Here is a 27,537-nt window from a genome sequence, read left to right as displayed (position 1 = left end):
AATTAAATAGACGCAAAAGTATTCGAATTTTCAGTTCTTGTTGTCATATAATAAATAGTTATCTTGATGCATGAAGCGAAACTCATACTTGTCCCTTAATTTAAAAGCAGCTGGAATAAATAATTTCCTTTCTTTGATCCCCAGACCACGATTTTGAAAGATGGAAAAATTAAATGTAGCTTTTTTTATCAGAATGAACAATCTTTAATATATATTCACTTTATTTCTCGTAATTATTCTTGGCTTTACTAAAGTATTATAGAAATTCCAATGAAGGAAAGTCAGTACGTGTCTAAATCATATCTATTTTTACATTTTATCGTAGGTATATATAAAAGAGAAAGAACTTGCGGAAGAAATATAACCTACCATTAAGGACAGCTACCATAAGATATGAAATTCCTTGGCCTCATGATCCTCTTGAGCTTGGCATTCATCTGTGTAAGTACTAACAATAATGTAACTATTTCCATTAGAAAATTATGAGAAAAATGCGGCCTGATGCTCGAAACGAACTTCTGATAGTAGAAATTTTCTTCCGCAATTATTCTTTTCAAGGGATTTATTAAACCTATTACTACAATATTTAGAGTTGGATTCTTGCTACTCATCTTAGTTATTTTATTATCATATTAGTTATTATATAGTTATGTTAGTTCTTGATACCTATGAAATCAGCCCTATTTACCGCAATTCCAAACGAAATTACCAAAATTACAAAAATGTAGGTAGTTAACATCAAAAGTAGTATGGCGAATTTTTACAGTTTCCCTAAAGTACATTTTCTCCATTAATTTTACTTTGTTATTTACTTTGTCTCCATTAATTTTACTTTGTTATTTACTTTGTCTCCATTAATTTTATTTTGTTATTTACTTTGTCTCCATTAATTTTACTTTGTTATTTACTTTTGTCTCCATTAATTTTATTTTGTTATTTACTTTGTCTCCATTAATTTTACTTTGTCTCCATTAATTTTACTTTGTTATTTACTTTGTCTCCATTAATTTTACTTTGTTATTTACTTTGCCTCCATTAATTTTACTTGGTCTAATTTGAATATTATGGGTCAATATTAAATTGAGATATAAGGCCATGATGTAATACATAATATTGACTCCGAATTTCCTAATTTTAACGCGATTGTATATATACATACACAGTAGCCTATAGGACCACTTAGTGTACCCCCTATTAAGCCTATAATTATTTCTTCTGTTGGGGTACACTAGCTCCCGATAATATAATACGTCGTCTAATTTGAATACTATGGGTCATTATTAAGGTGGGATATAGGGCCATAACATTGACACCGAATTTCTTCATTTTAACACTATTCAACACACTGTTATATATTATATATACACATACATAGTAACCTATAGGGCCATATTGTGTACCCTCTAATAAATCTATAATTATTTCCTCTGGTGGGGTACACTAGTACTTGGTAATATAATACGTGGTCCAATGTGAATATTATGGGTCAATATTAAATTGAGATATAGGGCCATGATGTAATACATAATATTGACTCCGAATTTCTTCATTTTACCGCTATTCATCTCACTGTTATTTATATATATAGTAACCTATAGGGCCACATTGTATACATACATAGTAACCTATAGGGCCCTATATCTCCCCCTAATAAGCCTATAATTATTTCCTCTGGTGGGGTACACTAGTACCCGATAATAAAATACGTGGTCTAATTTGAATATTACGGGTTTTTATTAAGGGGAGGAATAGGGCCATGTTGTAACACGTAATATTGACTGCGAATAGTAAGTAAAATATCTGTATTCATATCAGTTTATTTAGTACACATTAAAACTAGCATTAATTAAGATGTTATCAGTAGTACTAATTTTTAAAATTAATTAAGTATTAGTGATGCCAATAATAGTTTAGCAATTTCTAACGGTCCCTCGAAACAAATAAATATCTTTCCTCTCTTAATTTTGCTCTTTAGTACATGAAAAGTATTTGTTATTTCATATACAATTGTTTTTAAGCTATAATTTTTTTTTCGAAACACCTTTTTAAAACCTGGTTATAAACAGAATAAACACGCGGTTTTAGAATAAGTTTGGAAATACTAATCTGGCGACGTAGTTACCCATGTTGATGAGGGAGCATATTGACACTGTTTTGATCAAGCAGGATTGTACAGTACTCACTGGTATTACATTTTATGTATTTGACTAAAAAATAATTATATCCAATCAGATTTATCTCTCTCTCTCGTCGTATGCCTGTTAAGGCAGAGGGGTGCGATTGTTTTTGTTTTCCAGTGGCGCTATCTAGCCCATACGTCACACCCGTTTATAGCGCGAACCCATTCATACATCCATTCATTCATCCACAGATCGTAATTTTGACTTGAATCGGAGAACGATCAATCTCCAATCCAGTACCCCCAGAGGTACTGATTGGAGGACTTTGCGACTCGACAGACTTAACGTGCATCAGTCAATTTGAGTTTATGAAATGAATAGATATTTAATTATACTGCGCAAAATGACACTGTCTACTTATATTGTGCATTACACACATTATTGTGACACTAGACTTGCTTCCACATACACAAATATACTTCAGATATATTTTGTTAAGCTTTTTAAATAAAATTAGTATACAATGTGCCAAACAAATGTTTTCTTTTTCTTGAAAATGATTTCTGGAATTCTTTTTTTTTTTAATTTCTCATGTATTTTTCCAAGACTGCAAACTCATATTGCAATATTTTGAGACCATGTCCGGAGAGTGAATGCTGTGCTGATACCAGAAAAGGAAAAATGTGTAGAAAGATTGCAAGAGAAGGTAATTATTATGAATGATCCCTATACTAATATCTAATCACAAGCAAAGACTTATAATTTTTTTCCGCACGTAGTTGAAATATATCTAAACTAGGAGGCTCCGCCCCCTGTTCGCTGACGCTCGCCAACCCCTGAGAATTGCTATGCAAATTCGTGTAGTAAGTAGCAGTGGCGTACGCAAGGGAGGGGTTTAGGGGTTTGAACACCCCCCTTGAGCTCAGACAAAATGGCAAAAATAAAAATTTTAGTAGAAATTATGCGGGTATTATTTTTTAAGACTATATATTTTTATTTGCCATATGCCTACCTTTTTTTCTCACGGTATTTCTCAGAATACTGAAAAAAACATTTACTCTAATAGGGTTGTACTTTTGAAACCAAATTCACGTGATACTGTTATGGACTGGTTTCTTTCTATTCTGCCAGTCGCGATAGTTTTCGAGACTGGCTGTCATTCGCGAGGTCTTTGCGCGATGATTCTGGAATCTTAGACGTTCTGTCGTCTTTGAGACAATTCGAGAATTTTGGAGATGCGGTGAAAAATTATATAAAAGGGGGAACGGAGTACAATTTAAGTTTTTCTGTTGTACAAAATGGGATACTTCCGTTGAAGAGAACGTTTCTAGCATAACAAAATCTGATGAATGTGAAAGTGGCCCTCAAAGTGTTACTTCCCACCCATATGACATTGGACTTTTTTTCAGAAGATATTACATGCTAGAAGATATTACATTATGTTCTTAAACTTAAAAGATCAAATCAAAATTTAACTTAACAATGTTGCCTAAATAAAAAGTCAAAACCGTCTAAATTAGGGAAATAATTGTTCTTTATTACATACTCGAATTTCTTTTAGTAGCTTCAGAAAATCATGAACACCCCCCTTGAAAAAATTCTGCGTACGCCACTGGTAAGTAGTAAGTATGGATCAGAAGGTGAATTAACTTATCAATAATCACGAATTCACGTTACAAACAAACTTAACAAATTTTATTACTAAATATAACAGAGCTGTAAAAATATGGCAAGAAAAAAGAACGATAATTGTTTTTCTTTATAAAAAGCAAGCGCGTGGCTAGATAATGATTGCACGCGACAACTGGTAGACGGTTTCAGCGCAGTGAAAGTATTTAACGATAGGTGGCGGTCGCCACAGCTACGCAATCCTATGTGGCGCCAATGAACACATTGTTCTAGCACAAAGACATACTATATTATCATCAAAGACATAGTATTTTATCATCAAAGACACAGTATTGTACTGATGTAGAAGAATTCTACCAATGTTCTTATTGACTTTTAAAAAAGTATATTAGCTATTTAGATTGTACATGGTGAAAAAATCAAAACATTAGCTAAATAAGAAACATATTAGCAAAATAAATTATCAAATATTGCTTCACTAATATTCTGCATTTTAAAGCGTGAAAATTCAATGCATAAATAAACGTGAAATATAAAAAAAAATTCAATGCATTCAGTACAAACACTTAGACGTTTTTTAGACGTTTAGGTAGCTCCCAGTAGAAAAATATAAATTCAACAGCGGCCTTTTAAAGCATTCTCACTTCAATTAATTAATTAATTCCTAATTGAGTTTAAATTAAATATTGTCATGTTTTTAGTGCATGAATCTGAATTGAACAACCTGATAATGCTTACTCTGGTTATTGTTATCTGGTTGCTCACTACGTGCTCTTGCGCGCCGAATCCAATCAATTAAAAATGAAAACTGTTGCCAGCGCGAGAAAAGAAATATCATCGGTTTTATTGATAAATACATACGTACGTATTAGCGTTTTATATAATATAGATTAATAAAAAAAATCAAGTAAAATACAGAAAATTGGGATAAATACGAAACAAGAAGCCTAAATTTTTTCCTGCTTTCGTTCAACTGATGAAAACGTGCCAAAATAAATAAACAAATCTACTATTCGCGATCGCAACGAACTATAGGGGGCGTTGTTGTATGAGACGCTTACCTGCGATTTCTATATGAACCGTCATTCAGTTACTCTGGAGACGTCGTTAATGTAGCGTGTAGCATTGCAACGTTCCTTCTTTAATGTGGCTTATTAAATTTAAAAAAGAAAAATGCTTGATCTTCTTTCTTATACAACCGAAAACAAAATGGTATCTCTTTTTATTAGAGAAGGAACATCCAAAACACATCGGAAAAATATTTGTACATTAACAGAAAAAAATATGTATATTCTTATAAGAGTTAAAACCTAATGCCCGAGAAATAGTATTACTAAATTTAATGATATAACATGAAAGGCCCATTTAAACTTCACATTTTATAGTTTTAAGAATCATATTAGTTCAAAAATTAAAATGAACAAAAAGTATACACAAGCCTCATAATTTTATGAAATTTAATTTTGTAAACAACGTTTTTTGACAACAACTTTTATCAAAAAATTTCAAGTTTCAATAAAAATCATTATTTAGAAACTAAGAAACGTAAAATAAAGAATGCTGACGAAACAAAAAAAAAAAAAGACAATTCTTTTTTGTCGCCATTTTTAGTGCTACGAATATTCGTCTTTGGGATTTGCCAAAAACAAAACAAGATGCAATTTTATTTTTTCAGGAGGGAAATATTTTACCGAAAAAACGAAAATGTACCAATTCCCACAACATAAAACTTTATCTTGGTAAACGTACGTTTTGGAAATGTTATTTCATTTGGAATCTTATTCATCAGAGTTCATATGGCGATATGATTGTTTTGAATCTATGCTAAACTCTATATCGGCTCATTTTCCTCCGAAATCCGATTAACTATTTTGATTTTAAATAAAGTGTTTTATTTTATGAATTGTCGCAAAAATTTTAAGTGTAGATTAGCGGCTCTTAAAAACCGCCAAATCTGTAGCGGCGGTGGCGTTAATACGTTAGTACCGAATTTTTATTCCATACTTTTCTGAATCATATTACTTCAAACATTGGAATATACAAGAAGTATACATAAACACATAATGTTATACCATTTAATTTTTCAAAAAAAGAATTTTGAGAACAATTTTTATCAAAAAATTATAAACTAAAAAACGGAAAATAAAGAATTCTTAGGATAAAAAAACGATTTTAAGAATTCTTTACATTGAAATAAAAACTTTCATATTGTTTCTTTTTTTATTATTCTTATAGTTCTTAATCAGACGTAAAAACCCATTCTGTAGTGTAGAGAACCATCATCAAATGAAAAAAAAATATTTACAAGCAGATTTTTTATTGTAAAAATCATTGCACTTACCTGATTTATGATTCCCAGAGAATTCCAAAATGATAAGTTCCTTGTTTGAAAACTTTATTCTCAAATAATAGATACATAGTTTATACCTTCATTACTTTTAGATAACATACTACACAGCAAAATTTTATAATTGATATGAATTTGAATATGTAGCTAAAAACAGAATAGCTGAATTCTAGTTGAACTTATTCTTTCAAAATTAAAAAAAACTTACCAAGAAAACGATTTAAATTAATTAAGAATCAGCAGAAATGGCACTATTTCAAGTAACTTGGATAATTTTTTATTGTTGTTTTCCGAATTATATGGATACAGAAATATATACTATTCTATAACTATTACAATTCTGTATGTTCTGAATTCATATTTATTCACTGGAATGACGAAAGCAATGTTGACTTCACTTTAATTCGTGTTATAAATCGAGCATGCTATCAGCGAGCCTCACGCTATATTTTGTTTATGTTGTAGAGCTGCACTTTCGTAATCTGGCAACTTCTTTTTCTTGTATATTTTGAGTTTATTTTTTCTAATCGTTCTTTTCCTTTTTTGTTTCTAAGTTCTTATTAAATACTAATTTAAAATAGCTGTCACCTTTATTTTGCTAATATTTACAACAGGTTATGGGCTATTAGCAACGTTTTACTGCGTGGATAGTTGTTTTTGACGACGTGTATGAACTTTTGTATGCCAAATCGTGAGTAGTACTTCGTTTTTCATTAACGTTAGTGGTGAAGTGATTGCTCATTTTTGTGGATTAACAGTTTGGCGATGGAAGGAAAGAACTTTATACAGTGCACGAAGTTGGAAGGTTCGTCCAACTGGACTGACTGGAAATTAGAAATCAACTCTTTATTCGTCTTAAATGATTGTGTTGGAATTCTGGATGGCTCAGTTGTAGAACCGTCGGTACCTGTGAAAGACGCCAGTGCCGAAGCGGTCAACGAATACAACAAAGCGCTCGTATCCTACACAAAGACGAATGCAAAAGCCGCAATAATTATTCGATCAAATGTGTCGGCGGATATTTTAAATCTAATTCGCATGCATGGTAACTCTGCACAGGAAATATGGAAGGAGTTGCTGAACAACTTCGACAAAGTGTCGAGTGTAAAATTGGATACTCTCCTTCAACAATTTTTCACTTTCAAAATAGAAAAGGATGAAGACGTAATGAAGTCTCTCGCACGTTTGCGTACGTTATGGGTCGAGTTGCAACGGGAACAGGAGGCGAGCGGCGAAGGAAAGTTGCCTCAAAATCTGCTCATGCCGCGCATATTATCGATTCTTCCGGATGCCGAATACAGAGAGTTCAAGTCACAATGGGACTCGTTACCAAAAGCCGAAAAGTCATCCGAGAGACTGATGGAACAAATAAAGATGCGCCTTCAAAGACAAAGTGTATGCATGAAGGAAGATGCTACAACAGCTTTTGTTACAAGCGGTGCAAGGTACAGTGCCAACGGAGAGAAGAAATGGAGGAAGGGGACAAAGTATCAGATGGCGAGAAAATCTCAACCTTCAACAGCTACAGGTATGAAACTTAGTAAGGCCAATGATGGTGTGAAAAGCTTCCGTGGCAACTGCTTTAGGTGCAATAAGCCAGGGCACATGGGAAAATTTTGTCCTGATTTTCCAGACAAGCCAAAGATGCCAGGTAATAAAACCGAAACTTTTCTTACTACTCATTGTAGTGCATTTATTTGCCAAAATGACAGTAGCCGAAATGTGTGACTCAAAGACGATGGAGCTACAGCACACATCACAAATTCAGCCGAATATTTCAAGACGTATCGTCATTTTGACAAGCCAGTAGAAATCGTAGTTGGTAACAAACAGACAATACCAGCGTATGGCTGCGGAGAAATTGACATGTGCGCAACTGTTGGAACCCTGCAAAAGTCTATTGAGCTCAGTGATGTATTGTATGCACCAGATATCAGCAAAAATTTACTATCAGCTTCAAAGGCGATGAAACGAGGAATCTCAAACTTCGGAGATTCAGATGACATGGTTTGTCGTTTCTTTCGTAAAGAAAACCCTGAAAATGTACTTTTAGAAGCTCCATGCTCATCTAGTGGACTTTTTGAATTACGTGCAAAACCGGTCAAGCCAGAAGGAGGTTCTGCTGCTTCAGCTTACCTAGTCGACGATGACGTAACAACACCTTACCAAGATACAACAATGGTGACAACGTCAAAACTGCCACTTTCAGTTTGGCACAGAAGACTTGGGCATCAGGGAGTACAATATGTGAAACAGTACTTGCGCCAAAATGGTATAGATTTCATTGATGATGAACTCTTTTGTGAACCTTGCAGGTATGGTAAACAGTGCCGACGGACTTTCAAATCAAAACGATTTAAAACGAAGGAGTCAGGTGAGATCATACATGCAGATTTACTCGAATCGCCAGTTTTATCAAGAGGAGGAAAGAAGTACATGCTAGTGATCAAAGATGATTATTCCAAATTTCGAATTGTGGAATTTCTGAGACATAAAGATGAAGCTGTAGATAAGATTAAATCGTTTCTTGCTCGGGCTAATAAGGACGGCATAAATGTGAAAGAGCTGGTTACAGACGGCGGTCGTGAGTTCGACAATGCTAAGATGACAAGACTGACTGATGATGAAGGCATCAAGTTAAGAATCACTATGCCGTACACACCTGAACAAAATGGTGCAGTTGAGAGAGAAAACCGCACAATAATGGACTCAGTTCGTACTATGCTCAAAGATACAGGCCTACCGCAGTTTTTATGGGCAGAAGCAGCATCGACGGCTGTCTACATTCTTAATCGAACTGGACCAAGTAAAATCACAGGAAAATCTCCATTCGAAGTATGGTTCGGACGCAAGCCGAAAATCGACAAGTTTCGAATTTTTGGATCAACTGCTTTTGTACATGTACCGGATACCAAGAGAAGTAAACTGGACGACAAGGCTGTTAAGGGATATTTGGTTGGATATTGTGATTATGATGGCTATCGTGTTTTCATACCATCAAAGAATGACACAATCAAGAGTGCCAATGTGGTGTTCAACGAGCAGCAGATAGGTCCCACTTCCTTGTCTTCAGAAACGACTTCTAGTGCCAGTACTAGTACATCAACTGGTATGCAGTTTGAAATTTCAGGCAGTTCCGACGGTACTGACTTGCAGGAGGGTGAAAATCTTCGCAATGTAGAAGATGAACTATCACAGATTACGACGTATGGATTGCGTGACCGATCAACTACACGCCGCCCATCCAGATTTAACGACTATGAAGTCTACAGCAGCATCCTGAATTTGACAGAACCCCAATCATATGAAGAAGCTATGAAGTCTTCGATGCATGTCAACTGGAAACGAGCCATGGACGAAGAGATGGCTTCGCAAAACAAGCACGGTACGTGGAAACTTGTTGAACCACCTGAAGGAAGAAAGATTCTTGCAAATCGCTGGGTTTACAAAGTGAAGACTAACCCAGACGGCTCTATCGAAAGATTTAAGGCTCGATTAGTCGCAAAAGGATATACGCAGACGAAAGATATCGACTACGGGGAGACTTTTAGTCCAGTGTGTCGTTACGACACTATTCGAGCTCTAATTGCAACAGCAGCTAAGGAGAAATTAAAATTATTTCAAATTGACGTGGAGACAGCTTTCCTTTATGGTGATTTGACTGAGGATATATACATGTATCAACCAGAAGGATATGATGACGGAAGCGGACGTATATGCAAGATGCTCCGACCTTTGTACGGTCTTAAACAAGCTGGTCGATGTTGGAATGCCAAGTTTACGGACGTGCTAAAGAAGCATGGTATGACCCAAAGCAAATCTGACCACTGCCTCTTCACTCGTAAAGATTCGGGACACAAGATGCTGATGGCGATTTATGTCGATGATGGTATTGTTGCTGTACAAGACGAAGCATCATTCCTCACCTTTATGAACGAACTTAAGCAACATTTCAACCTTAGAGTGACAACCTTAAATTGTTTCCTTGGTTTACAAGTTGAACAATTGAAGGACGGTTCAATCTTTTTGCACCAAGAAGCTTTTACTAAAAAGATGCTAGAGCGTTATGGGGATGCTACTAAGACATCGCGCATTCCGGTGAAGAAGGCAAATCTGAAGGTTGAATATGAACTTCCGAATGCTGATGGGATGATAAAGATCAAGGAGGCAAATCCTCTTAGCAGTCACATTCCATATAGATCAGCAGTAGGTAGCTTGCTTTATTTAGCGATGGGAACCCGACCTGACATTGCTTATGCAGTAAGTTTAGTATCTCGTAAATTGGACAATCCCACAGAAACTGATTGGGAAATTGTGCAGACTACATTCAGGTACCTTCGTACTACCGTTGCACATGGCATTGTGTATAGCAGTACAAATGATAGAAGCCTTATGTTGTTTAGTGATGCAGATAACAACAGTTGTGCTGAAACTCGAAGATCTCGAACAGGTGTGATATCTTTCTACGGTGGAGGTGCAATTACTTGGAGAAGTAAGTTGCAGGAGGCTATATCTAATTCAACAACAGAAGCAGAGTTCATGGCAGCAGCGGATGCGACAAAAGACCTGATATGGTTAAAGCGCCTGTTTACCGAGATAGCCAATGACGTCTCATTACCAATCCTCCAGATTGATAATCAAAGTACCATCAAGTACATCAAAAATCCGATGTTTCACGCTCGCACTAAGCACATCGATCAAAGATACAAGTTTGTCCAAGATGAGTTTGCTAAGGGACATTTTGAACTAGGCTACGCTAGAAGTGATGAGCAGCGAGCAGACATTCTGACGAAGGCACTTCCAGCACCTTAGTTTCATGCTCAAAAGACGTTACTTGGTGTAAGAGCAGTTCTTTGAGTGACAATATTGACTACTGAATGTTTTCATGCTCGAAGGAGGCTGTTATAAATCGAGCATGCTATCAGCGAGCCTCACGCTATATTTTGTTTATGTTGTAGAGCTGCACTTTCGTAATCTGGCAACTTCTTTTTCTTGTATATTTTGAGTTTATTTTTTCTAATCGTTCTTTTCCTTTTTTGTTTCTAAGTTCTTATTAAATACTAATTTAAAATAGCTGTCACCTTTATTTTGCTAATATTTACAACAATTCGTAATGAATTGAAGACAGAAGAAATGCATTTTACCTTAATACACACATCTGTAACAGTATCCGAAATCGGAAGTCATCAGTTGCAAGTTTGTTGATAATAGAAATTAAAAATTATTGAAGAATTTTTCTTCAAATGTTTGGCGTGTTCTGTTCCTGAAAGATTTATTAAAATTCTGGAGATTTTTTTCAAGTTCTTCGGCCTTTTCCTTAGGGAAATTTTGTTTCCTATTTGCTGCTAAAAAATGGCGTCTGATTCAGTCAATGACTTTGATGGAACTAAATGAAAACGTGATAAATTAATGTCCGATATTTACAGGCTCCCGCTAGACGGCGTACTCGAGCGTTGCGATCGCGAATAGTACTTGTTTACAATTTAGATAAAATGCAAGAAAAACCAAGCTGATAGGCCTAATTTGTTATTTAGTTATGAAATTTAAATTTATGAAAATTTTAATGTTTGATTTATACTCTGTTTTCTTTAGTAATTCATAAATTAAGTCTCCTGAACCATTACTTCTATTGTTTACACAATTATTTTTATTTTAATGTGTTGATAATACTATAACTTTTTTAGTTTGAAAATTCTATAAATAGATATAATAAAAAATTTTTTTTACCAGAAAACTTCATTGCACTTATAATTTCTAAAATTGACTTCGATCGATTTGGTTATGACTTTATTTACTTGAGCGTCAACAAAGTGCATAGGTGAAAATTAATTAATTCGTTGTGACGTCATGATCAGCTATTTATGCAAAATTTGAAATTGCCTGAGAATGCCTGAAATTGAAGATATAGGAATTAGCAGAAATACTCGTGTACCTACGAGTTTTTAATATCGAAAGAAATTCCTGTTGTTCAAAACAGTGTGAATTTAATTTATACAGTAGAGAAATAAATATTTAACAATATAAGTTAAAAATGCCCCTACTGATGTGTGGGTGTGTGATTTATAGTTCGTTCACCAGAAGTTGGCACCTGGCCCCACCTCCTCATTTCAGCGCGGGAGTAACAAGAGAAACATTTCCGCGCTTGAAATTGAGACAACCCTTAATGTGCGCCAAACGCAAACAGTGACTTCTTTTTCAGTCACTTACTTCGCTTTGTCATCTGCTATTATACCTTTCGTTTCGCCCGCTAATTAAATATATATTTTAAATTCAAAAACTGCTGTTTTTCTAGCAAACTGTCTCAAAAAGAGCAAACTGTTCACTCAAAAGAGAGAAATATCATAAAAAATGGAGCGAAATATCATCAAATTTATGAAATAATTAATATTAAAACAATGCTAAAAGTTTGCGAAATAAATATTTTGGCCATACTAACGCCAAATAGCAATCTTGGTCAGGATTGCTCACAAGCTTCTCCCAAAAATAATGAAATAGTGTCTTCGCATACCACGTGATGAAGGCGCAGCCAAGTGTCAACTCCTGGTGAACGAGATATATCTTGAATTAGGAAAACATGTATAGCTGTTCGAATTTAAACAGCACAATAACTCCAATTATTAGTTTTATACAGCATATTTATTCTTTTAAGGTCATAGATGCGACAACTTGCAACGAAAATATTGTTATTGCGCAAAAGGTTTGATTTGCGAACAGGTAAGTGCTATTATATTTTTCAATAAATAGATCAATAGAAGTAAAGATGCATTTTTCAATAATTTTTTGATATTTCGGATACTTTTTAAAAACAACTTTAATCATTAAAAGTGTGTCAATATTTTAATCTTAAAATCTTTTTCAAAAAAAAAAAAAAAAAAAAAGCTAATTTATGTTTATTTTTCTCGTTAAAATCATATGTTACATTTAAGTTACTTATTTTTTCATCTAATTCACAAATATTGTTTTTAAGGGGTCACAGTACACAAAAAATGACGAAAATATCGATATTTTATTTTATTGCTTGAAATAGTACTTCAAACTATTTCAAATGCACTGAAAAAAATCATCTGTCTATTTACATTTTTAAAAAACTTATGAATGATTTTAGATTGCCCTAAAACAGAAACTTGACCAGCAGAGAGTACTTTTTCTCATAGATGATAATTTTGTGTTTTAATCTTATTTAAATCCCTAAGGAATTTTTCTATTTAAGATAGAGCTTTGAAGTAAACTTTTTTATCTTAAGTATAATACACTTATTTAAACTGTGCATGGAATAAGCATTTTATGAGGTATTACAATTTTTATAGCATGTTATATATACCTAACAAGAATTTTTAATCTTTTTTCCTACTTTTTTACAAAATAATCCATAAAAAAATGTTCTAATTGATATATCAACAAATGAATGCACAAAATTGTTAAGATGAATATTGCAAGCAATAAGAATTTTTTTTTTTGAAAATATGTTAAAATAAAAAAACTTTAAGGGTTTAAAAAGTTTGAACTTTTTCAACTTTTGTAAAAATTTTTTTAAAGAAATTAAACGGTTTAACTATTTTTTGAAGAAAAATTATTGATTATAAGTTAAATGAGCATGTAAAGCATCCCCAAAATGAATGATTATACCTTTATTTAAAAAAAAAAATGTTACAAAGGTACTGTGACCCCTTAATTTGACGAAAGTAGAAATTGGAGAGAAAAAATGAGTTTCGAACTATCGAATCTTTTCCAATTTTTTAGAAATAATAAGAAATCACATATTTCTTATACCCTAACGTTAAACTCGAATAAAGTTTACAACTTATTGATAGATAAATGTCAGAATTAGATAAAAAATATATTTAATTACACTCAATCAATCGAAATCCTTAGTGAAAGTATTGATTAAAGACAACATGTTTGTATCGAATTATATGATCCATGATTACACGCAATTTAGATTAGAGGCAAGCTTTATTTTACGTAATCATGTAATATTTTAATTATAACTGACTGTTTCTCATTCAAATAATTATTTATTTGAAATATAATTAGTCTTTTTTTTTTTAATAAATGATTGCTTTAAGTCGAAATATTTATTTTTTGTAGAAATTTGTGGATTTAAATTATTGAACCAGCAAGCATCAATATCGTGTCACAAACTCTTACACTAGCTCCATACCCACGTGTTCACCTTAAGCTTTTTAATAAACCAACGGCAAAGATACATACACAGTCGCTGACCAAATTATTGGACGCACTATAAGATTCGATATAAGATCTTAATTATCAGGTCATACTATACAGCATTATTGTTTTTACGCGATTGCAACTGGTTTGCTCATGTTTACGTTCAAGTATCAATTGATTAAATTAGACGATGTATAATATAAATTCGACGATAGGATAAATTAGACGATATATTATACAAATATAGAATATTTATTATATCAAGCATTATATTAGTATATTATGATAACTAGACCAAATTATTAGACACACTTTAGTGCTTTAATAATTACATGGTTTGCACGAGTTTATAGGAGATACTTTTATATTTAAACACACATGTAATGGGGTTTTTTTAGGATATTTTTTATGCACTTCCTACTTGTATTTTTTTTTCTTCACAGATTGCATTACAATGTTAACCAATTGATACACGAACGTAAACAAGTGCAAACCGGTTTCAGTGGCATAAAAACAATAAAGCTGTATCACCTGATAATTAAGATTTTACGTAGAATCTTATAGTGCGTCAAAATGTCAAATAATTTGGCCACGGACTGTATGACACCCTATTTTGTCATGTTGGAGGGCAAGATGTGGTCTCAATATACAAATACACAGACTTGTTTAAATTGGAGTTTATGGTATAGTACAGCAATGGCGACTAGTTACTCCCCTATCAAAAGCTTTTAACATTTGCCTCAATGAAATAGTGATATTTATTGTCCCAAAACCTTAAATCTAATGTTCAAAAAAATTGTCATTTTCGTAAATAGCAAAAGAGTTTTTTCTGAGCTTTGCACTAATATCTCTGAGTTCTACTTGTTAAAACACGAACTAGAACTGATTAAAAACACAACTGAAATATTAAATCACTGTGGGGGGCGGAGTTATCGACCATGCCAACCGTCATCTATCAAAAGGTATAGCTCGTTCACCAGGAGTTGGCACTTGGCTCCTCCTTCATCACGTGGTATGCGACGATACTATTTCGCTATTTTTGAGAGAAGGTCCTTTATGAGATATTTTGCTGGGAGAACAGCATTTTTTAAATTTAAAAACTATATTTAACTAGCTAGAGTAACAAAAGGTATAATAGCAGATGATAAAGCGAAGTAAGTGACTGAAAAATAATTCACTGTTTGTGTTTGGCGCAAATTAAGGGTTGTCTCAATTTCAAGCACGGAGTTGTTTCTCTTCTGACTCCCGCGCTGAAATGAACTCTGCGTCCGAGGAGGTGGAGCCAAGTGTCATCTCCTCGTGATTGAATCAAGTTAGCATGTTATATACCAGTGAATTGATGTTTAATTTTCTTAGTGGTAGTTACGCTACATCACGAACTAGAACATAATTAAAACACAACTCTGTTTGAAAAAACTACCAATTTTAAGGTTAAAACTTAACAACTTTTTAATAATCTTAAACATACCAGTTCTATCAAATAATTAACATCATACTCAAGAACAAATCAAAACTGAAAAACATAGACCACTTAAAAAAATAGCGTAGATCACTTAAAAAATACAACAATAACGAAGGCACAACTAGATCACCCATCGTTTTATAATTTATTATCGTTTTCAAATTCCAGAAAAATAAATGATCTAGTTCATCGCTTTTAACACTACTCCCTATTGAATTATCTCTGAGATATTTCTTAGTCATATTTTGATACTTTTTATGTGCATTTCCACTTAATTTGGTTACAATAAGTTACATGAGCCAAATAAATTACAATTTTCTTTATTTTTTGTTTTGCATTAATGTCCTTCTATTTTCTTTTAAATATTCTGCTTTTTGATTAAAAAAAGTTTTGTCTTTTACAACAGGGTGGCGAGGTAAGGAACATTCTTTTTACATATCCAAAATCCCTTATTTTCTTGTGCATGTTCTATTTTTTTTAAACCCTTATTCAGATAGACCTAATGTTTGCTTAATTTCTTTATCACTATATTTTTAAAACTGCGTGTGGGCTAGTAGTTATCGACAATGTCAATTTTCACCTATGAAAAGGTACCCCAATATAGAATTGAGCTAACATGTCTTATATAGTACTAGGGAATTCGAATTGTATTTTTGTAATGGCAGAAACACTACAGTACTCCCCCACCAGAATTATATCTGTGATAGAATTCGATGAACGGATACCACTAGTTGATTCATTGCTGTTTTGTGCGAAGCCGGGAGAGCTGTGCATTAAGATTACTGTACTTATGCTGATCGTGAGAGCTGTTTTAAATTCAATGTCGTTGTTGCTCCTGTGTTGCCATTTAGTCGAGTGTATGCAGGCCGACGTTGTGTTTGATCAAAACTGAGTAGTAACAGCGCGAGGAGGTGGATAGTGTCATATATATGTATATATATATATATATATATATATATATATATATATATATATATATATATATATATATATATATATATATATATATATATATATATATATATATATATATATATATATATATATATATATAATTGTAATCTTCGTGAAAGAACCTTCATGTAAGAATATAGAATGTGTCACTTAAAGAATTGCTACTTGACGTGCTTGGCTTACTCAAAATAGAATGAAAAGAATAGTTGCGAACGTAAACAAATGCCGCGTTTCGACAACCAATCAGAATCGAGATATCCACATTATTTTATTTTATTTTATATGGGTCGTTAAACAGCCGACCCAATTTTGGGTTTACGACTACTAATGTTCAACTCCGTAGCCTTGTAATTTTGAACCAATCCAGAAGACAAGGAAGCTCCTGGATCAGTACCCCCAGAGGTCTTGATTTGTTATGGGAACATAGCGGACTTTGCGACTTGACAGATTTAGCGTGCATCAGTCACCATTTACTGCACGAGGATTCTTTATCCGGCTGGGATAGAGCCCACAAACATGTCTTGGAGATGGACCTAGTGCCCTACCAACCAGGCTATACCGGCCCTTATACTGATTATTTTTTATTTGTAAATTGTTTAAATGATTTCTATGGTTAATTTGATTTACGTAATGCTTGGTAACATAACTAAATCTACTGGAGGTAGTTTTAAAATAAATCATTGCATGATGACTAAAATTGTACACATGTATGTTTTAGGTTAAAGTCCTGTAAGTTTAATTGGGAGAGCTGCATATTTCGTATCAGTAGTAATGATTTTTAGTGTGTTATAAATACTAAAGAACATGAGCTTTACTACCAATTATTCTTTGATAGCTTATTTAGACACAAATTTAGGTTGTCCTTTTTTTAAAATGCTCAACAGGTTTGTTTTCTAAATAACCAATCTGAGCGATCACGGCTCAGGGGAATTCGCCTTCCATTGAGGTGAACCGGGTTCGAATCCAAACGATGGCTGGTTGATACGAATTTTGCATCCGGCTTGCACGAACCACAGTACTGACGTAAAATATCCTCAGTGGTAGACGAATCATGGGTTAGAGTCTCCTTGCCATCAGGCTAATGTGGCAGGTTTTCGTGGTTTTCCTCTCCATGTGACGCGAATGCGGGTCAGTTCCATCAAAAAAACTACCACGAAGGCAATTTTCTCCCAATACTTGATCCAGGAGTTCCCTTGTCTTCTGGATTGGGTTCAAAATTACAAGTCTACGTAGTTCAACATTAATAGTCGTAAACCCAAAAATTGAGTAGACTGTTCAACGACGGTTAAAATATAAAATAACCCATCTGATGTTTTAATTTATATTATTATGTTAGTTTATGCATAACTGAAAACTTTTTTTAAAAAGAACTTTGTTACATTTTTAATGATGACTATGATTTAAGGTGCTTATAAAACATATTATTTATATTCTCTCTCTTTCGTATGGCAGAGGGGTGTGATTGTTCTTGTTTTCCAGTGGCGCCATCTATGGCCAAGAAATTGTTTATATTAATTGAATGAAGCAAAATTAAAAAAGTCTTTACTCTTTCGCTTGCAGGAGAAAAAAATGCAAGGATTTCACATGAAAAATCAACTACCTTTTGCAATGCATAAGTTGCAAATTCACAGTTAAAATTTTTTTGTTTTGAGAAACTAAATAAATGCCAATGCTATATTTGTATGCTTCTAAATAGTACATATTTTTTTTCTTCCTTTAGGGTAACTCAATTTGTATAAAACTATAGAGCAAGCAACATCTGACAAGAGAGGCAACATCTCAGTAAATTTAAGAAAGGAGATCTACAGCACTTCTCAAAAGATATCTTAAAAAAACAAAAATCAATAGAAAATTCAATTTTTTAATGGCAAGTTAAGCACCAAAATCTTTCTGCATTACTCAAAAACACACTCGAGTTTCTAATAATTCGAGCTTTTGAAGATTTAAAAACATTGATTTTATCTAAATCATACTACATAATTTTTATCGTTTAAAGCCACGAAATAATTTTAACCATGCCGTTAACTACTATTGAGCAAAGTAATTTTTAATGGATTTATTTAAAATCGGTTTTTTCAAGAAGTATATTTGCATTTTTTATTGTATTTCTACTATTAATTTAAAAAAAAATATATTTTCCGGAATTTGTTTTTAAATTCAGTTTAAGCAAAAACGTATAGTTTATATAACTATATGAAATTTTTCAGCTGCTTTACTTGAAATTAAAATAGATTTTACAATAAGTAAATAAAACAGATGGTCGCAGGAATTATTTATATGACTTATAATTTTTACGGACTTTCTTGTGATGTATAAAGAGATTAATAAAAACATATAAAAAAAATTGTTTTTTATTTTAATTCAATTGTGTTTTTTTATTTATAACTGACATAGTGTTGAATAACAATATCCCTTATTGTCCATTATTTGTTCATTTCCGATTATTAGCTAAGTAGAAGTAGTTTATTTACGTCAACTTAGAGCTATTGACGACTTTATGAAGAACATCCCTATAAGGAAGATCAGGGAACTGGATTTGTATCGGAAAGGTTCTGGGTTCGAATACCGGGCGCGTATTGACAAAACATACCGTAGATTATAAAAGGGTTGGCGAAACTTTCAATTGGCGTTAAACGAACGTTCTCGCAAATCGCCAAACAGCTGTGCGCTTATGTTTTTGTTTTGTTTTTTGGCATCACGTATCTATCATTCACCAAGTTACATAAGGGTGTGACATTTCAGAGTTTCAAATAAGCTGATCTTCATTAGATTCTTCTGCATTAAATGAAATATAAAGCGTATTTTTTTTTATAGCTCCGACATAATCGTTTGTATCTGTTGACATAATTGTGTTTATTAGCGTTTTTTAGAAGGTCGTAATAAAACTAAGATTAAAAAATTATATATTATTACCTCCATAATTCTGTATTTTCATAACTTTCATTAAATGCATTTCGAGTAGTGAACTTCTTTACCTACTCATCCACTAATTAAAATTATAATTTCACAATAACCTCTAATCCTTAATAATGAAATGATTTTATTACAATAAAGTTTGTTTACTTAAAAGATTAAAAAAAAAATTATTGTTTAGCAGAGACTTAGTTACTAATTCTATATTCATTAATTAAACTTAATGGTTCTGCTCGATAACCATTTACAATTTTTTTTAAATTTTATTTAATTTTCAGTTATTATGGGATTCCTTAAATATTTTTCGACGTAGAGATTATTTAGCAATAATGCGAAAAGCTGAAATTTATAAATGTATAATATTTATAAATGTTTAAGAGAATTTTAGCAGCTATTTTGTACTAATTATTTTAGTTGAAATGTTCATTATACACAGTTTTACAAGAATAATCGTAAAATTCATTGAACGATTGAGTATTACATTTTAAAATGCAAGTAGAATTCAATAATTATTTCATTTTATATATGTAAAACGGTAGATAAGTAACTTCGTCATAAAGTTTTACATGATACGAGATTATTATGCGATTGCTTTATAATGAAAGAACAACATTTTAAGTTTTAAACTTTTTGTGGAAAAGAAGAAAAAAAACGAAATTTTTCTCCTGTCATCGGTTTTAGCGATTAGAGAGTGTTTTATCGTATAAATATTCAGTCAGCACTGTTTCATTTTAAATAAAAATGCATTTTGCTCCGAAAAAAAATTACTTGAATTTGTCAATAGAAATTCCCTAATTATCGCAACAAGAACTTTTAAATTTCTAATCAATCTTTTTCCTCTATTATAATTTTGTGCAAATAATTATTATTAATAATATAAATAACTATTGAAAGGAAGTAATTAAGAATACCCAATTTTAATAAATTAACTGTTTACGCAATCAGATTAATAACTTTTTTTCATAATTTACAAATGGAGAAAAAGTCTTTCACAGTTTAAAAGTGAAGAGAAAAATAAAATTGAGAATAAATTTATAAAATAAGCATAACTAGAAGGAGGTTGAAGTAAGGGCATTAAAATCAAAATTTCAAAAGAAAAAAAAATCGCGTTTTAGTGCACAGTGAGCAGTAAACGAAAAATCTAAAATTAACTTTTGATCTAATGATCAGATGTTTACGTTCTAGGACTCAAACTTTAGATTTAGAATTTCCTTAATTCCCTACTACTATTGTAAGATATTTACTTTTCACCTAACTTGTAAAATTATAAAGTTTCGAATTCCTTACAAAATCACTCAGGCGAAGAGATTGTGTTTTATTTAAATATTATTTAGAAAGAATTTTTCTAAAAGTATTTCATTTAAAGTTCTTATCAAACTTTGTTTTTTATTTATCTATAGTTATTGAAAGTTAAGTTGATGATTTTTAAGTTGAAATGAATGCCGCCCTGCTTTATATACTTCAAATATTATTTCTAAAGAAATGTATAACTTAACATTAAACACCCAGGATTTACAATTGTAATACAAATCAAATCACTTCAATCAAATCAAATTAATCAAACAATCACTACATTTATTTATTAAAAAACACTCGTATGACCTGATAATACATTGATCTATCTCGTAAATGTGAGTTTTATAACATATAATTTATTTTAACTCAGCACACACATCTAACCTCTGTTGTCGCCAATGTCTCAATTTTAAAATATAGTTTTTCCCTTATAAATTTTCTGATACTTTCATATGAAGGATAGTATTAAGTTCGAGAATTAAAAATTTGTGCCCAAAAAAGTTGTTAAAAAATTATAATTATTATTAATATTTGACAACAGGAAATTTTTAATAGAAGGTTGACATTTTTTAAATTATGTTATTTTTTTAATTATGTTATTTTTTAATTATATTTTTAATTACCAAACTCATATAACATTATTTAGGAATCTGTAAATTTATGTTACGTATGATAGTTGCAGAATAACCTGTACGCAATATATGTAAATAAAATATATTTTTAAAATTGTGCATTTTCTATTAATTGCATTCATTATTCTTATATTGAAAAAGTATCAAGTTATCTATGACCTCCATAATGAATGAAGTATTTACCGACTTTTATATATATTAAGGAATTGAATCAATTTTTCACAAAGTTTAAGATCTCGTCTCATCGCAAAAAAAAAAGTTATTTAATAAAATTATGCAAACAAAGTAATTTAATATATTTTTTTTATAATGAATGCTTCTAGTAATGAAACAAACGCTTTCAAACTTTATTTTAAAAATATTGATTACTAGCCGCCTAAGGCGGCCAGCTGTCCGCCACGCTGAAGGTTTTCACAAATAAAGTTTTTTAAAACGTAGCAGGAAATCTGAAGATTAGTGGACAATTAAAGTGTTCCTGTCCTGCAATTTTGTCTTCATATCCAGTTCTGCTGCAGATGTGTTATAGCTCTTGAGGATGTTTGAAATTATATAGCTACAACGCTTAAGAAAAAAAAAAACTAAAATGCTAAATACATGAAAAGAACACGAAAACGAATAAATTTTTTATGGTATCAATTTCTATTTCTATATAATTTTTTATGGTATCAAATTCTATTTCTATATCTGCTACGTCAAGCACTCAGGTATTATAATTTGATCTAGTTGTGCTTGTATAATTTTGATCTAGTTGCGCTTTCTACATCATTTTGTTAACATCGTTTGGTTTGTTATTTAACATCGTTTGGTTTGTTATTTCTAAGTTAACTTTCAAAAAATTGGCTGGCATCAGCATTTTTATTCTTTAAGTTGCTTATTTTTTCTTTTGGAATTCGTTCCTTTTTAGCAAAATGTTTTTCAACCTAATCGAATTCTTTGCCGACTGTTCTCTGTATATATAAAGAAAATAAAGTAAATATTTTTAAAGTGTTGTGAAAAGAATTTTTAGTTGTACAAAGTACTACAATATCGCTACAAAAATTATCGTCTTCGCTTAAGAAAAAAAAAAAAAAAATAGAGCGTGGAAAGAAGAAGAAAAACTTATTATAACAATTATGAACAGCGACAAATATATCAAAGCGAAGCGTTCTATTTACGTATCGAATATGTTGCCACATTTTAATACAAAAGTTAAACTTTTCTCCACTTTAATAAATGTAAATTAATGCGAACTTTACAATTAAATTATTAATTCCTTCGTATATCATTGGTTTAAGTTGTCGAAAATTAATATTTCAATTGTAAGGTTCGCATTAGCATACATTTATAAGAGTGGGGAAAAGTATATGCATTTTTTAATTCGCGATCGCAACGAACTATAGGGGGCGTTGTTGTATGAGACGCTTACCTGCGATTTCCATATGAACCGTCATTCAGTTACTCTGGAGACGTCGTTAATGTAGCGTGTAGCATTGCAACGTTCCTTCTTTAATGTGGCTTATTAAATTTAAAAAAGAAAAATGCTTGTCATTCTTTCTATTGCAAACGAAAACAAAATGGTATCTCTTTTTATTAGAGAAGGAATATCCAAAACACATCGGAAAAATATTTGTACATTAACAGAAAAAAATATGTATATTCTTATAAGAGTTAAAACCTAATGCCCGAGAAATAGTATTACTAAATTTAATGATATAACATGAAAGGCCCATTTAAACTTTACATTCTATAGTTTTAAGAATCATATTAGTTCAAAAATTAAAATGAACAAAAAGTATACATAAGCCTCATAATTTTATGAAATTTAATTTTGTAAACAACGTTTTTTGACAACAATTTTTATCAAAAAATTTCAAGTTTCAATAAAAATCATTATTTAGAAACTAAGAAACGTAAAATAAAGAATGCTGACGAAACAAAAACAAAAAAAAAACAATTCTTTTTTGTCGCCATTTTTAGTGCTACGAATATTCGTCTTTGGGATTTGCCAAAAACAAAACAAGATGCAATTTTATTTTTTCAGGAGGGAAATATTTTACCGAAAAAACGAAAATGTACCAATTCCCACAACATAAAACTTTATCTTGGCAAACGTACGTTTTGGAAATGTTATTTCATTTGGAATCTTATTCATCAGAGTTCATATGGCGATATGATAGTTTTGAATCTATGCTAAACTCTATATCGGCTCATTTTCCACCGAAATCCAATTAACTATTTTGATTTTAAATAAAGTGTTTTATTTTATGAACTGTCGCAAAAATTTTAAGTGTAGATTGGCGGCACTTAAAAACCGCCAAATCTGTAGCGGCGGTGGCGTTAATACGTCGTAAGTACCGAATTTTTATTCCATACTTTTCTGAATCATATTATTTCAAACATTGGAATATACAAGAAGTATACATAAACACATAATGTTATACCATTTAATTTTTCAAAAGTATTTTGAGAACAATTTTTATCAAAAAATTATAAACTAAAAAACGGAAAATAAAGAATTCTTAGGATAAAAAAAACGATTTTAAGAATTATTAACATTGAAATAAAAACTTTCATATTGTTTCTTTTTTTATTATTCTTATAGTTCTTAATCAGACGTAAAAAACCATTCTGTAGAGAACCATCATCAAATGAAAAAAAATATTTACAAGCAAATTTTTTATTGTAAAAATCATTGCACTTACCTGATTTATGATTCCCGGAGAATTCCAAAATGATAAGTTCCTTGTTTGAAAACTTTATTCTCAAATAATAGATACATAGTTTATACCTTCATTACTTTTAGATAACATACTACACAGCAAAATTTTATAATTGATATGAATTTGAATATGTAGCTAAAAACAGAATAGCTGAATTCTAGTTGAACTTATTCTTTCAAAATTAAAAAAAACTTACCAAGAAAACGATTTAAATTAATTAAGAATCAGCACAAATGGCACTATTTCAAGTAACTTGGATAATTTTTTATTGTTGTTTTCCGAATTATATGGATACAGAAATATATACTATTCTATAACGAAGAAGAATATGCTATAACTATTACAATTCTGTATGTTCTGAATTCATATTTATTCACTGGAATGACGAACGCAATGTTGACTTCACTTTAATTCGTAATGAACTGAAGACAGAAGAAATGCATTTTACCTTAATACACACATCTGTAACAGTATCCGAAATCGGAAGTCATCAGTTGCAAGTTTGTTGATAATAGAAATTAAAAATTATTGAGGAATTTTTCTTCAAATGTTTGGCGTGTTCTGTTCCTGAAAGATTTATTAATATTCTGGAGATTTTTTTCAAGTTCTTCGGCCTTTTCCTTAGGGAAATTTTGTTTCTTATTTGCTGCTAAAAAATGGCGTCTGATTCAGTCAATGACTTTGATGGAACTAAATGAAAACGTGATAAATTAATGTCCGATATTTACAGGCTCCCGCTAGACGGCGTACTCGAGCGTTGCGATCGCGAATAGTTTTTTGAATATGGCTCTTTGAAGATGAAAAAGCAGACGAAAAGCATAAACTTACAAAATGACTGATAACTAAATAACTAATCCAAATTTTTAAAAAAGAAAAAAAATACTTCTTCATTATGTCAAAACATAATTATGTGCCGAGTTTCGTGCCTGGGCGAGGCTTCTGGGGCGATATATTGTGATTACAGACACACACACACACACAGCCGCTTTTATTATTATGTATAGATTTCGTTTACAAGAAACTATTACTTTAAAGTGTGATAACATTTTTGAATACTCTATTTTTTTCTAGTAATTAATATGTCTTTGTTAATTTCTAAAAAAATAATCTTTACAAAAAAGCTTACATTATTCTTTTATAGAGAATATTGATTTAATAGAGAATATCACTAAAATAAAACAGGTTATGTTTTCTTACAATAAAAGCTAAATAGAATTAATTCTTCAAAATAGCGTTTCAATAAAACATAGTATTAAAATGTTACGTTATTTTTTGTGATTGGTTCATTAATAATTTTTTTTTACTTCTTCGCAAACACAATTCTTGCGAATTGCCAACACAATTCTTCTAAAAAAAATTAAAAATTGAATCTGTTATATCAAAAAACTAGATCGTTTTATAAAATATAAATTATAGCGTTTAATAAAATATGAATGCAGTGTATTTGTAAAGTGATCCTGACAGTAAAAAGGTCATTTTCTTTTTTAATTCTCTTCTGAAAAGAATTAATGAGTTATTTTTATTCATCATGGCTAGCCGAGGAGGAGAAAAAGAATATCGAATTACACTGTTTAGGTTAATGTAATTTCGTTCTTCCACCACATTTACGCGTAATCCATCGCCAATTCCACCTACAATCGCCACGCTTATAATCTACGGTATGTTTTGTCAATACGCATACCGGGCAAGGCATGGATATTGTTTCTTTCTCTGTTCTGTTTGTCTTTACTGTTTTGAGCAACGTTGGCAAACCTATTATGGTGCCCCTGAAAGAGTAGCCAATGCATCTTCCCTGTATGAGCCTGAATAGACGAAATGCTAACAAAGGTGGGTATTGGAAATAATGAAAAAAAAAGTTGATCCGAAGAAATATCATTTTATAACCGTCGTTGAACAGCCGATCCAATTTTATGGGCTACTAATGTTCAACTCCATAGCCTTGTAATTTTGAACCCAATCCAGAAGACAAAGGAACTCCTGGATCGAATATTGGGAGAAATCTGCCCTCGTGGAGGACGTTTTGATGGAGCTAACCCGCATTTGCGTTACATGAAGAGGAAGACCACGAAAACCTCCCACGGTTAGCTTGAAGACAAGGGGACACTAACCCATGTTCCGTCTACCACTGAGTCTATTTCACATCAGCAATGTGATCGGTGCAAGCCGGATGCGGAATTCGTATCGACTGGGATTCGAACCAGGTTTGCCTCATTGGAAGGCGGACGCTCTATCCCTTGAGCCATCGCGGCTCAGGAAATACCATTTAAATTTTTCGGGATAATTATTTCCGTTCTGTGGCCATCTTTCAAATGACATAGTATACTTTGCTTCTCAAATCACCAAAGCTCAGTTAATCATCAGTCGAATAGTTCCTGAGAAATTGAAGTTAAAAAAAAAAGTCAGATACTTAAAATTCAATTTATCAGGAACTATTCGACCGATTTTGCTCAGATTCTGTATTTTTCCCAGTAAAATGACATCCTTTAAAGTGATGCAAAAAAAAAATTGTGTACCTTACAATTCACAATTTTTTCGACCATTCTTAAATAAATGTTAGCGCTAAAAGTGATATTAAAAGCGTTTTTTGTGGTGACACTAAGGGATAACACTAATGTAACACTAATCTCTTGTGGTAACACTAAGGGATAACACTAATGTGACACTAATCTCTTGTGGTAACACTAAGGGATAACACTAATGTAACACTAATCTCTTGTGGTAACACTAAGGGATAACACTAATGTGACACTAATCTCTTGTGGTAACACTAAGGGAAAGCACTAATGTAACACTAATCTCTTGTGGTAACACTAAGGGATAACACTAATGTAACACTAATCTCTTGTGGTAACACTAAGGGATAACACTAATGTAACACTAATCTCTTGTGGTAACACTAAGAGATAACCCTAATGTAACACTAATCTCTTGTGGCAACACTAATCTCTATTAGAACAATAAATGGTGTGTCGTAGTGATATCTATATCTGATACATGAAATGGCCGTTACTACGGAAGCAAGCCCGGCAAACATATAAAAAAAGCTTTATTTGGAAGCTGTCATAGAATTATAGGTTGCTATCAAATGAAATTTTTTTTCAGGAAATACACGTGATTTGTTGATCCTTCAATTTTATATATAAAAATAAATTAAATCAAGTAACCTACTCAATTGTTGAGATTGATATTTTAAATAAAAAATATTTAGGAAATATTAAGTAAATGAAAGATGCATCTTCGAGATTGGTACTGAAAAATAAGTTCTTTTTACCCATTCTATTGTAATGAGAAAGCTTTCAGAATTAGAGCGTGTAAG

At 31.8% G+C, this 27,537-nt stretch overlaps 1 long non-coding RNA gene across 3 annotated transcripts; it reads left to right on the top strand.

The window, feature by feature from the left end:
* The first annotated feature begins 254 nt into the window (after positions 1-254).
* On the top strand, positions 255-18,522 carry LOC107446183 (uncharacterized). Of its 3 annotated transcripts, none has more exons than XR_015433206.1 (5): positions 255-441; positions 2,727-2,826; positions 12,746-12,810; positions 16,116-16,142; positions 18,402-18,522. It is a non-coding gene; the product is annotated as an uncharacterized LOC107446183 (long non-coding RNA). The 3 variants fall into 3 exon arrangements; XR_015433207.1 differs by having other exon boundaries at positions 256-441; positions 16,134-16,142; XR_015433209.1 differs by lacking the exon at positions 16,116-16,142 and having other exon boundaries at positions 256-441.
* Positions 18,523-27,537: the final 9,015 nt, after the last annotated feature.

The sequence above is a fragment of the Parasteatoda tepidariorum genome, chromosome 4, assembly GCF_982258835.1.
Source record: "Parasteatoda tepidariorum strain Cologne lab strain chromosome 4, Ptep-v5.0, whole genome shotgun sequence".
NCBI classification, from domain to species: Eukaryota; Metazoa; Arthropoda; class Arachnida; order Araneae; family Theridiidae; genus Parasteatoda; species Parasteatoda tepidariorum.
Note: the sequence above shows the minus strand (reverse complement) of the source record. Positions and strands in the feature narration are given on the sequence as shown.